Genomic DNA, 12,680 nt, shown 5'->3' with positions numbered 1-12,680 from the left:
CTGTGGGTTTCTGCATGTGGATCAGAGTCAGTAACTGTCCCACCCTGAGTCTCTCCCAGGCCTTCTTTGGTTTAAAACAAGGGCAGATTCCTAAGCTGGGGTGAAGCCCCCCCCCCCCCCTCCAGTGCCAGACAAATGAGCCTTTTTTAACTGCTAAAATCAGTTTAAATAAAACATGTGAGCAGGCATCTTGTAAGTAATTTCTACACCATTTGCAAACTTTTAAGGCAGTCACCAACCATGCTAAATGTTTATCTTGACCTGTTGCCAGGATCTTCTCTTGTCTTGTTTGTTCTGTGCACATTTTAGAAAGATAATCAGAATAAGCAGACACAGTTTATAGAGATTTCTGCATATTGTAAAACATATTCTTGCAGTGTGAATACGGGTTTGAAATTAGTCTTTAGTGTAAATTCCCAGAGGAACATTAATTCCCTCTGTTCACTTTTAAGGCAAAGTATAGGCTAAATAAGCATACATTTTATAGTGCTTTTTACATGTTGCTACTCAAAGACACTTTGCAGTAAAACCAGTGCATTTTGAGTGTATAACTTCCTAGTAAGTAGATATTTTAAAATCCTTCCGCATTCAGTTGGTCCGCAATTGTCAGCCAGGCTTTTTCTCTGTTTAATTACAGCTTTTTGCGTATCATATGCTCCACCTCCTCATATATTTGATCAGTTGCTGATCAGCAGGTGAGAAATATGCTGCGCGCGGCGTCTTCTCCATTTCAGCGTCAGTAAATCTGTGACCGATAGCGTGGTCTACTTAAAAAAGCCGTGGACGTGCACTTATTCCAGTTATGTGCACCTGAATCGAATCAGCGCCTCCTTCTCTATGAATGGGTGAATGATGTCATGTAGTGTTAAAGCGCTTTGAGTGGTCAGAAGACTCGAACTTACCAAGTCCATTTAGTTTGAATGAAAAAACATTCTCTCTCCCAACCCCCCTCACCCAATTCCATTATTTCAAAATAAAAGCCTCAATGATTATCTGTACCTCAACCATAGATACACCACAATTGCTTTCAAATACTAGAACAACTAGTACTTACTTGTTCTACTGCTAGTACCACTAGTACCACAACTAGTACTAAACCTTATATTACTACACAAATTATCAGCTTTTCCTATTTCTATTCTTTCAGCAATGTTTTTATTGTTATTAATGTTATTAGTTCTGCATTTTTTCAAATTCATAGAAGCTTCTCCCATTTCTGTTTTTTTTGCAATTCTTTCAAGTTCATTTCAACTTTTCTGTGTTTTCAGCAATGTTTAGAATTAATTTCAGCTTTTTTATTTCTGTACTTTAAGCAACTTTCTGAAACGCATTTTCAGCAGGAAAGGTTTATAACTAGGTGTTATAAACTATTCTGATTAATGATGCTCTCTATTATTTTCTGTTTTACAATTGTGAAGACACCAAACATCAGTACATCATTATTTTTAACTACTGGTAAACATACAGAAAATATACTCTTGATTTATAGGAAAATCCAGATGTGCAGCAGCAGAGGAAGCTGTTTATTCTGAAGTCAAACCACGAGCATCTCGAGGTAATGAAGCCATTTATAAAGCAATAATTTCGTTAAATGTCATAAAGCACCTTTAAGCTCATTTTAAATAAAAAAATGAGCTTAAAGCGCTATTGTTTTTTTCTCTTTGGTTCTTTCAGATCAATAAAGACATCCGTGTGGACGAAATCGGCCAACAAGAAAAACAGCTTTGTTAAAGATTTCATTTTAGGCAGCTTTGTGCTTCAAATAGCAGAAAATATTTTCTACAGTTAATCTATTAGCAGATGAAGCAGATTGTTTCAACTAAATGTTTAATCCTGTGTAGTATTTTGAAGTTTCATTAACCTTTAAATGTATCAAACTTATTTTTCCTTTAATAAGCTTTTAGCAGCTTCTTTAACAGTTTAAACTCCATGTTCAAATAATACAGTGTAAGTGTTTTTATCATCTTGTATTTTTAATAGAGAAAGGTATCGCTTTAAATCTTTAGGTTTAATGCTTTCATATAAAATCGTGCAAGTGTAAAAGCTCTCTTTGAGAAATCTCTTTAAGTGTATGGATCATTTCATTGGCTGGACAGCAGAACCCTTAGAATCATTTTAGATATTATAACAATACCAAAGGGGCCTTTTAATACTTACTGAAATACAGGAAGTGACTTTGTTACCTTCCACATTTTGATGCTGATTTAAATCATTCTGAATTTTGCCAAGCGACCGTCCTGTAATACCACTGCGACCCACTAGAGGGTCACGCCCCACACTTTGAGAAACATTGATGTGATCAATTAACAAGATTTCAAACTATTCTTCCCTCCATTTAGAGGAAATTCATCTCCCTTTTTAACAGAAGGAACAGTTTATTCTGAAAACAGACTTGTTCATAATGCAGCATCTGAAATGACCTTTTTATATACATTTGTATATTTTGTAAACTTCTATTTCACGTCGACGAATACAAATTTTATTTCTTTTTATAAATAATAAACTTTGCACATTGTATTTTATAAAGCAATACACATATTTTAATGGCATGTATGTAATAATAAAATAGTGATAAAAGGTGTTGAATCGTCTCTAGTGATTATTTTAAAAGAACAAAGTTGTATAAAAACCTTGAGCGTGTCCACAGTAGAGGAGAATATTCAGCGCAGAAATAAAGTGAGAAACATCATCACGCTTCATCAAACTGACAGAAACTATGAACCTCTGGCATTTAAAAAGTTGCATCTATGAAAACTCGTGTCATATTTAGGACTCAGAGTCCGTGACCAGGTGTTTGAGTCCTGAAGTCTTCTGGGTTCAGGGCTGACCAGCGACCTGAGTGTGGTCTACTCAGCCGTAACATGTCTGCTTCACAACCTTCCATCCCACGTCGCCCTCTTGGACGTGTAAAAGAGACCATCGTAGCCACAGCAGTAGTACCCCACACGTGTTGTTACTCAGGCTGAGCTGCAGAGCCGTCAACAAGCAGCTCCAGATCTCCACTGGGAGGAGCCGTGTCCCACAGATCAGGACTTGGAATTCATGTCTGCTGCAAGACTCTGACACGAGCAGGAGGCTCCCCTTCATCTGCAGTTGGAGGAAGCTTCACTGGGTCAAGCACATTGCAGCGTTTCACAGGGAACGTTTGGCAACTCTAACAATGCTGCATGATATCCAACCATCTCTGAGCAGTGAGGTGTGAAGGCCCACTGAGATCTGGTGACTGTGGGAGCCATTTTAGTACAGTAAACTCAGTGTCATGTTCAAGAAACCAATTTGAAATGATTGGAGCTTTGTGACCTGGTGAATTATCCTGCTGGAAGTAGCCATCAGAGGATGGGTACATGGTGGCCATAAAGGGATGGACATGGTCAGAAACAATGCTCAGGTAGGCCGTGGCATTTAAACGATTCCCAATTGGCACTAAGGGGCCTAAAGTGTGCCAAGAAAACATCCCCCACACCATCACACCACCACCACCAGCCTGATGGATCCATGTTCTCATTCTGTTTACTCCACCATCTCGAACGTCTCAACAGAAATCGAGACTCATCAGACGAGGCAACATTTTTCCAGTCTTCAACTGTCCAATTTTGGTGAGCTCTTGCAAATTGTAGCCTCTTTTTCCTATTTGCAGTGGAGATGAGTGGTACCCGGTGGGGTCTTCTGCTGTTGTAGCCCATCCGCCTCAAGGTTTTGCGTGTTGTGGCTTCCCAAATGCTTTGCTGCTCACCTCGGTTGTAACGAGTGGTTGTTAGCGTCAAAGTTGCTCTTCTATCAGCTTGAATCAGTCGGCCCATGACCTCTGACCTCTAGCATCAACAAGGCATTTTCGCCCACAGGACTGCCGCACACTGGATGTTTTTTTAATTTTCACACCATTCTTTGTAAAGGGTTGTGAGTGAAAAACCCAGTAACTGAGCAGATTGTGAAATACTCAGACACCAACAACCAGGCCACTCTCAAAATGGCTTAAATCACCTTTCTTTCCCATTCTGACATTCAGTTTGGAGTTCAGGCGATTGTCTTGACCAGGACCACACCCCTAGATGCTGTGAAGCAACTGGCATGTGATTGGTTGATTTGATAATTGCATTAATGAGAAATTGAACAAGTGTTCCTAATAATCCTTTAGGTGAGTGCATCTAAAGTGATGGTTTCAACTTTGGAAATCAAAATTCAGACTTTCCAACCTTCATTTTTTAATTGGCGGAAAAGGGCTTTTATAGTATTAAATGCGTTCTAAAGCGATTGAAAAGTCTTTTCTCACAGACTGCCAGGTTTTTCACTAGAGGGCGCCAGCAGGCAGCCTAATTTATCTATTGCAGAAACCGTCCCAAGACCTTTTTCCGGCCAACGGAGTGGATTTTCCGCACGTGGCGTCCGTCTTGGTGCGGTCAGCTCGCTCACCGTTACAGTGTGTTGGTAGTGATACATGTACTTTTTAAATAACCATAACTTTCTCAATTTTCAACCAATTTTTAAACGGTTTGTTTTGAACGTCAGAGATGTAGTTATGACGTCCCCCCCCGAGTGGAGAGTCTCTACCTGCTCTTCCAGACAAGTCGAGGCCTGCTTCCAGACCAGCAGCCCCATCGTAGGCCCGAGGGAGGAGACGGGGTCGCCTCAGGGCGGCGAGGGCGATGGTTACGGAACGACACAGGGGGGGGGGGGGCAGGAGGCATCAGGCTTACATGGAGGAAGAGCATATCAACCCTTCTTTCACCTGAACCTGGAGAACACGCCTCTGTGGGTTACGCAATCATCCTCTGCAGAGTCCTGTGGTGTTTGAGTTCCTTCAGGGGAGGTGGGACTTGTTGGACCTCACCGAGCAGCTGGATGTGAAACGTCCTCAGAGGACCACTAGGGGACGCCAGAGGGCCCCAAACGGCACCTGCAAGTCCTCCTTTAGTCTGGGACTCGACCCGCTGTGGTTCTGTCCCAGGGGGCCATGTCCAGGAGACCCGGGAGACACATTGTAAAGAAGCTGAGTCCCTTCCCATCTGCTCAGGGTTCACATCACGTGCACTAACGCAGAGTGGGGAACTTGTTTGTCACACATTTACAAATTTAACTTTGTAGCCATCGTTGTAACACCAATATTTTATTATAAAAATGTTGCATCAATGTCATAATGATTTGTTTTTGCAGTTTATTGAACTTAAATTCTACTTCTATTGAAACATGTTCTCATACATCACAGAGTACGACACCTCTGTAGAAGCACATCAGCTCTTGTGTGAATGTGGTCATGTGACACCACACAACCAGCAGCTACATCTAAAAATACATCTTGTGTGTGAAGGGGAACAGGAACGGTTCGACTGATTCTGAGAAGCCTTGTGCTTCTTCTCCTCAGACTCTGGCTACAGAGTTATCTTTATCTTTACAACTCAAATTTAATTAAACCTTTTTATTTTGAAATTAATCTCACAAGAGCCGATTCTTTTGTAAAAACATTTAGACGTGAGATGTTTGTTGGAGTTTGAGCCTAAAATCCAAAAGGCTGCATTAAAGTCACTGCTGATAAAATATGTCTCGACTACCAGAACAAACATGATTCAATTAGTTAAAATACAAATTTATGATTCATACCGATTGATTAGAAGGCGGTTTAAGTGTGTATCACATTGCACTGGAGGTTATGAGTCTGTAGTGAAGTGTCTCCTCAAGTAGTGACATCATCAACCACCAAGTGTCACATGGTTTATAATGTATTTCTATCTGATTGCTTTTGTATGTTGTACCATTTGGTTATAATAATATATTTATACACCTCACATATATGTATTAAACTGAATGGTTTTGTCGCATTTCTCTCAACATGCTGCTGCAGATGAGGAACTAAAGAGTTCGTGGAAATTCTCTCCTTTACCTTCTTTATTTTGATTTCATGCAAATGAGGCTTCTACATTACTGACTACAGTTCTGTGAAGAGTCTGTTTCCTCTTTTAAAGTGTTAAAGGTTTTTCTGCCAATTCATCACTTCTCTAAATGTATAGTTGAACGCAGTTTTTTTAAAATTGCAAAATACAAAAAAAACAACGGAAAAAGATTTTAACTCACACGTCTTAGGCAACGGTTGAGTTGTGGTGAAAGAGGCCTCCCAGAATGCACCACTTCCTCCTGCTGCTGTGTTTGCTGTTAGAGTTGAACGTGGCTTTGATGCACAAAAAGGAACCTTAAGGTTGATGAAATAAAACGGCTCACTTACTACATTTAAGTCTAATTAAACGTTGGTGGGTTTATTTTGGTCTGTTTCAGCCTCTGAATCTGCTTCTGTGATTCACGTCTCTTTATTTACTTGCAGGTCGCTGTGTTTTGCCAAATTCTCAATAAAGTTAGAAAAAAACTGTAGAACAAACCCACGGTGATGAAGATACTGATTTAACGTTATATGGACTTTGCATGAGGAGGAGGAGGAGGGTTCATGTCGCTAAATACAAAGTGAGATCAACTTGTACCGCGACCACCGACCTGCCTCCTGAGAAACGATCCTTGCGCCACTTTACGCACCCGACGTCACCGTGATTGACGTCATCTGCAGGCGCATCGCTGATAAACCAATCAGGCGTCTGGATGGTAAATGTTTAAACTTCTCATCCAACCACAATCTAGTTCATTCAATCCGGATGGCGCGAATTATCCGGGAAGTTTTTATGTGTTTTTGTTTTTGAACGATGACAAGTCAAAATGAAATAAGAGTAACGAGGCTATTTTTAAAATGTAAAGAGTAGAAGTAAAAAGTCGTCTGAAAAATAAATACTCCACTAAAGTATAGATCCCCAAATTGTTTACTTAAGTCAGAACGAACAATTTGTACTTTGTTACTTGACACTTCTGATAAAACCATTAAGAGGTGAGCAGTGAGAGGTTTTTGTCTCTTCACGTCCACTTCCGTCTGTCTCTTTGTTTCTGTCCTGTTGGACACAGTCACTTCCTGTAGGAGACGAGACATCGAGACGCCTCAATCTCACCATGAAGTGACGACATTCACAAGCTGCTTGTGGCTTTTATTTTGAAATCCTCTCAGTTTAGATTATTAAGATTATTATTATTACAGGGGAGACCTTTGACTTCCTGCAGCTGCCTTTACAGAAACCTTCAGCTTATGACCGTGTATGAAGAAAGGATATTAAATTTATCTCCATTAATCTTATTTCCTATAAGCATTGAACATGTGACGTGTTTAACAGCGTCTGGTTGGTCAAAGGGAAGGAAGCACGGACCATAAACAGAAGCAGAAGTTAGAGAAAAGCTCTCATCTAATATTCACACGTTGTCTCTGCATTTCCACATTTCTGCGCATGTTTCACACCTTTGAAGCCGTCTGCTGACACGAAGCGTTTCTCACAGCAGAGAGTCAGAGTGTCACAGTGGACGTGAGGATGGGACACACTTTGTTTGCTGTGTTGGGCCTTTTCTGTGAGTACTTTCTCTCTTTAAAGCACAGTTTTCACAGATACAACTTTTTAAAAGCCAGAAGTTAATAGTTTGTGTCAGTTTGATGAAGCGTGATGATGTTTCTCACTTTATTTTAGCGCTGAATATTCTCCTCTACTGTGGACACGCTCAAGGTTTTTATACAACTTTCTTTATTCTGATGAATTCACTCAAGAAGATTCAACACCTTCTATCACTGTTTTACATTTAATATTTCAGTTCTCTTTAGTTCATTTATGATGAAAACAAGAAAGAAAACACAATTCATTCTTTGCATGTTGTGTTTGTTTCTAGTTGCTTTGCTGCATTTTGAGCCAAACTGGTCCCCTTTATTTACTGGAGAGAAAGTTACCTTCACATGTGACTCAATGGAAGGAAACGATGCTGACTGGTATTATGCATTCAGAAGGAATGGTCATGAGTGGTTGACCCCCTACAGAGCAGCAAATAGATATACACTATCACCTCTAACTACAGGAGATAGTGGTGAATATCAGTGTGTTGCTCAGAAGAATCCCAACGTTAGAAGAGAAAGTAATAAAGTCTCTCTAAGTGTTTCAGGTAAGTGATCAAAGTTTTTCCATCACAACGAGTTCATTAAAGCACTTTTATATTAATGAGATGTGTTGATTTAATAAACCTGTTTGATAAAGTGCCAATGTAATATAATGTAGTAATAATTAATAAATGTTAACTAGTGTAAGAGGAACCTTGAAGTTGACCAGTGATGCTGTTTAGTCAGCTGATCTTTGTTTAAAAGGATCAATTATCACATTATATTGATCATTTCAAATAAAACAGATGAAAGATGGACTCATTATAAAAGAACATTAACATGATAAGACAAACCATCCAATATTTAATCTCTATTGAGAAATTAGAAATGAGTTATTGATAAATTATTGATCACAAACAGATCAAACTTATCAGCAGAGTGTGGCGCCTCCTTCAGGTGAAATGTACTCATTACTTAGTGAACCTTTTATTATTTATTACAGGGAGACTAACTTTAACATCTTCTTCTGTCTACGTTAAGTTAAATTATAATTATGTTGAAACATAAATATCTTGTATCTATCACTCAGCAATTTCATCAGCCACAATTTTGTTGTTGGGAAATTTAGTGTTAATTAAATTAAATTTGACTACGGTTTGCTGGCATTTACTTAAAGAACTAGATTTAAAATCCTTTCAAATGTAAATGATCACTGTAAACACCCAAACTAAGACTACATCCAATGTGTATACAGACACCTGTACATGTACCAAAGGAGCTTCACCAAGTGTGTAAAGCTCCTTTGGGATGAAAACATTTGCAACTGATTAAGACAGAAAGAGTAGTTCATTGCATATAACTGGTTTGTTCTTCTTGGTTCTTTGTTGTTTCCACGTTTCATGTCCAACTACAGAAGAGACACTTTAACCTGTTCACTGCCGTGTGTCCTACAATCAGTACATGATGTTCTTGGCTGGATCACAAACCACCAACATCACTGTATTCAAAGTAAATATAAGTGGACAACAAATATGTTCAGGTTCAATATAGTTTTGACTCCATTCTATATATTTTCTTAATAAAATATTTTTTTTCATTCTTCACTAGTATTTCTTTTTTGATATTCACTGTATTATATTTTTCGGTTGCAAAATGTCCAAGGACTCATCACAACACGTCTTTATTCTGTGAAACCTCTTTCCAACAGATGTCCCTCAGTCTGTCCTCACAGTGTCTCCATCATGGACGAGTCCTGGAGACTCAGTGACTCTGACCTGCAGTGTTGGACCTCCTTCTGCAGGATGGAGGTTCTTCTGGTTTAAGGCTGTTCACAAACTGTCCCTCTACAACTACACCTATGATCTTCTAGCTGGTAGCACCACTCGGACTAAAAAGGGTTCCTACGTTCTTCATGGACAGACACACACAGCAGGATATGTGTGCAGAGCTGGAAGAGGAGATCCTGTCATTTACACTCTATATAGTGATGTGAAGATGGTCAGTTCTGGAAGTGAGTTTGTTCACACTTTTATATTCTTGCAGAAGAGAATAAATGTCCTTTTTGTGTTGACATTGTTTGTCTGCTGCTGTACTTTATCATCCAATAATGTAACATGTTACATTATTGGATGATAAAGTACAGCCTCTTGTCCTTATTGCTTTAATAATTCACACCCGGTGACTCGCTCTCAACCAATCAGAACACTGGATTTCATCTTCTTGCGTTATAAATACATTTAAACGATTATAAGACAAATTGTCCAATATTTTATGCAGATCAAACTTATCAGCAGATTGTGGCGCCTCCTTCAAGTGAAATGTACTCATTACTTAGCGAACCTTTTATTATTTATTACAGGGAGACTTTAACATCTTCTTCTTCTGTCTACAACTTTATGTTAAATTATAATTATGTTGAAACATAAACCACTGATATCTTTGTCCATTTATGATGAAAACAAGAAAGAAAACACAATTTAACACAATTCATTCTTTGCATGTTGTGTTTGTTTCTAGTTGCTTTGTTGCATTTTGAGCCAAACTGGTCCCCTTTATTTACTGGAGAGAAAGTTACCTTCACATGTGACTCAAGGGAAGGAAACGATGCTGACTGGAATTATGCATTCAGAAGGAATGGTTATCAGTGGACCCCCTACATAGCAGCAAATACATATACACTATCACCTCTAACTACAGGAGATAGTGGTGAATATCAGTGTGTTGCTTCTCAGAAGAAGAATCACAACGTTATAAGAGGAAGTAATAAAGTCTCTCTAAGTGTTTCAGGTAAGTGATCAAAGTTTTTCCATCACAACGAGTTCATTAAAGCACTTTTATATTAATGAGATGTGTTGATTTAATAAACCTGTTTAGGTGCTAATGTAATATAATGTAGTTGTAGAGGCCCTGTCTCCAATAGTCCTTTACTTTCCTTTATTTGATTCTTCGTACATACATACATCTTGGTTTCGTGAATGTTCACGCTCAGTCGAAAAACTATTTCACTTCCCAAACACCAACACCTGTGCCCAGTAATCCACTTGATTATATTGGCATTGCGGCCTAATTGAACCCCCCCCCCCCCCAAGGGGGTGTGGCTAAACAAACAATAACAAAATAGCTCTTACAGTAGTGATAATTAATAAATGTTAACACGTGTAAGAGGAACCTTGAAGTTGACCCCTGATGCTGTTTAGTCAGCTGATCTTTGTTTAAAAGGATGAATTATCAGATTATATTGATCATTTAACATATAACTAATAAAGATGGATTATAAAAGAAAATTAACATGATAAGACAAACTGTCCAATTTGAATGTTTATTGAGAACAAAGATCAAAGCAAACTGGTTATTTACTTCAGAACAAATTTACATTATAACAAATTACAGAGAAAAAAGAGAAATAAAATGTGGAACAAAAGGGAGATAAAAGTGTTGAGAATCATCCAGAGTGAACCTTCTCTCACCTGATGTTAACTGGGATTGATGGATGGAATGTTGACAGTCACAATAATGACATTGTTTGTCTTTGTTCTACATTAAAACAGCAAAACCAAAGGTCCAACTGAGCAAAGACTCTCCTGTAGAGGGAAGTGTGACCCTGACCTGCTCTGTGGGGTCATCATCATCATCATCATCATCATCATCATCATCATCATCTGGATGGAAGTTCTTCTGGTACAAAGACAATAAATACTCTCAACCTCTGAACCTCCAGAGTGGAAGCATCTCTCCCTCTGGTGGAGGAGTCTACTGGTGCAGAGGAGGAAGAGGAGACCCAGTTTACTACACAGAGTACAGCCATCCAGTCGGTAAAGAACTAAACTGATGATGTACAAAATGTATTTGTGAATAAGGGTTAAGACTCACACAAAAACTCTGTGTAACTTTTCTCTTTGGGGCCTGATGATGATGAACAGTCACAAACAGAGCTGTTGTGACTCTGCAACACGACTGGCCTGAGATTTACTCTGGAGAGACGATCACTCTCACATGTGGAATAAAGGAGGGAGGAGGCTCTGAGTGGGAGTATGAATGGAGTACACCTTACTATTACACACCTCAAAACCCAAGAGGCTCCATTATTACATCATCAGTCACAAAAGACTACAGGTGTAAGGGCAGACTGAAAGATGAAGCCATTACAACAGAATGGAGTGATGCTTTCACATTAAAAACATCAGGTATGTCATCACTTTTATTTGATTTATTGACAATACATTTAAAAGCTTTGGTGGATCCATCACGCACAGGCATGATGGATCCACTGTGCAGGCTGGTGGTGGTGATGTAATGGTGTGGGGGATGTTTTCTTGGCACACTTTAGGCCACTTAGTGCCAATTGGGCATCGTTTAAATACCACGGCCTACCTGAGCATTGATTTTGTCCATCCTTTTATGGCCACCATGTACCATCCTCTGATGGCTACTTCCAGCAGGATAATGCACCATGTCACAAAGCTCCAATCATTTCTAATTGGTTTCTTGAACATGACACTGAGTTCACTGCACTAAATTGGCCCCCACAGTCACCAGATCTCAACCCAATTGAGCATCTTTGGGATGTGGTGGAACGGGAGCTTTGTGCCCTGGATGTGCATCTCTGAAATGTCCCTCAACTACAAGATGCATCCTATCAATATGGGCCAACATTTCTAAAGAATGCTTTCAGCACCTTGTTCAATCAATGCCACGTAGAATTAAGGCAGTTCTGACGGCGAAAAGGGGGTCAAACACAGTATTAGTATGGTGTTCCTAATAATCGTTTAGGTGAGTGTATATGTGGACAAATTCACAGTCACAATAATTACATTGTTTGTCTTTGTTCTACATTAAAACAGCAAAACCAAAGGCCCAACTGAGCAAAGACTCTCCTGTAGAGGGAAATGTGACCCTGACCTGCTCTGTGGGGTCATCATCATCATCATCATCATCTGGATGGAAGTTCTTCTGGTACAAAGACGAGAAAACCTCTGAACCTCTGAACCTCCAGAGTGGAAGCATCTCTTCCTCTAGTGAAGGAGTCTACTGGTGCAGAGGAGGAAGAGGAGACCCAGTTTACTACACAGAGTACAGCCTTCCAGTCGGTAAAGAACTCAAAGAATGAGTTAATGTTTAAAGGAAATCACCACTTCTCTGACGTCTGATTTGACAACAAAGAATCTAAAACAGAAATGTTGAATTGTTTAATTGGTTATAATGTTTACCATCACACCAGTTTTACCGTTAAAGAAAAAGATGG

General features: G+C 39.3%; 1 long non-coding RNA gene across 1 annotated transcript; it reads left to right on the top strand.

Moving 5' to 3' along the window:
* The first annotated feature begins 7,183 nt into the window (after positions 1 to 7,183).
* On the top strand, positions 7,184 to 7,925 carry LOC134124165 (uncharacterized). Its single transcript, XR_009955668.1, has 3 exons — positions 7,184 to 7,425; positions 7,542 to 7,577; positions 7,738 to 7,925. It is a non-coding gene; the product is annotated as an uncharacterized LOC134124165 (long non-coding RNA).
* The last annotated feature ends 4,755 nt before the right edge of the window (positions 7,926 to 12,680 follow it).

This window comes from Pungitius pungitius, chromosome 1 (assembly GCF_949316345.1).
Source record: "Pungitius pungitius chromosome 1, fPunPun2.1, whole genome shotgun sequence".
Classification (NCBI taxonomy): Eukaryota; Metazoa; Chordata; class Actinopteri; order Perciformes; family Gasterosteidae; genus Pungitius; species Pungitius pungitius.
This window is presented reverse-complemented; position numbering and strand designations above follow the sequence as displayed.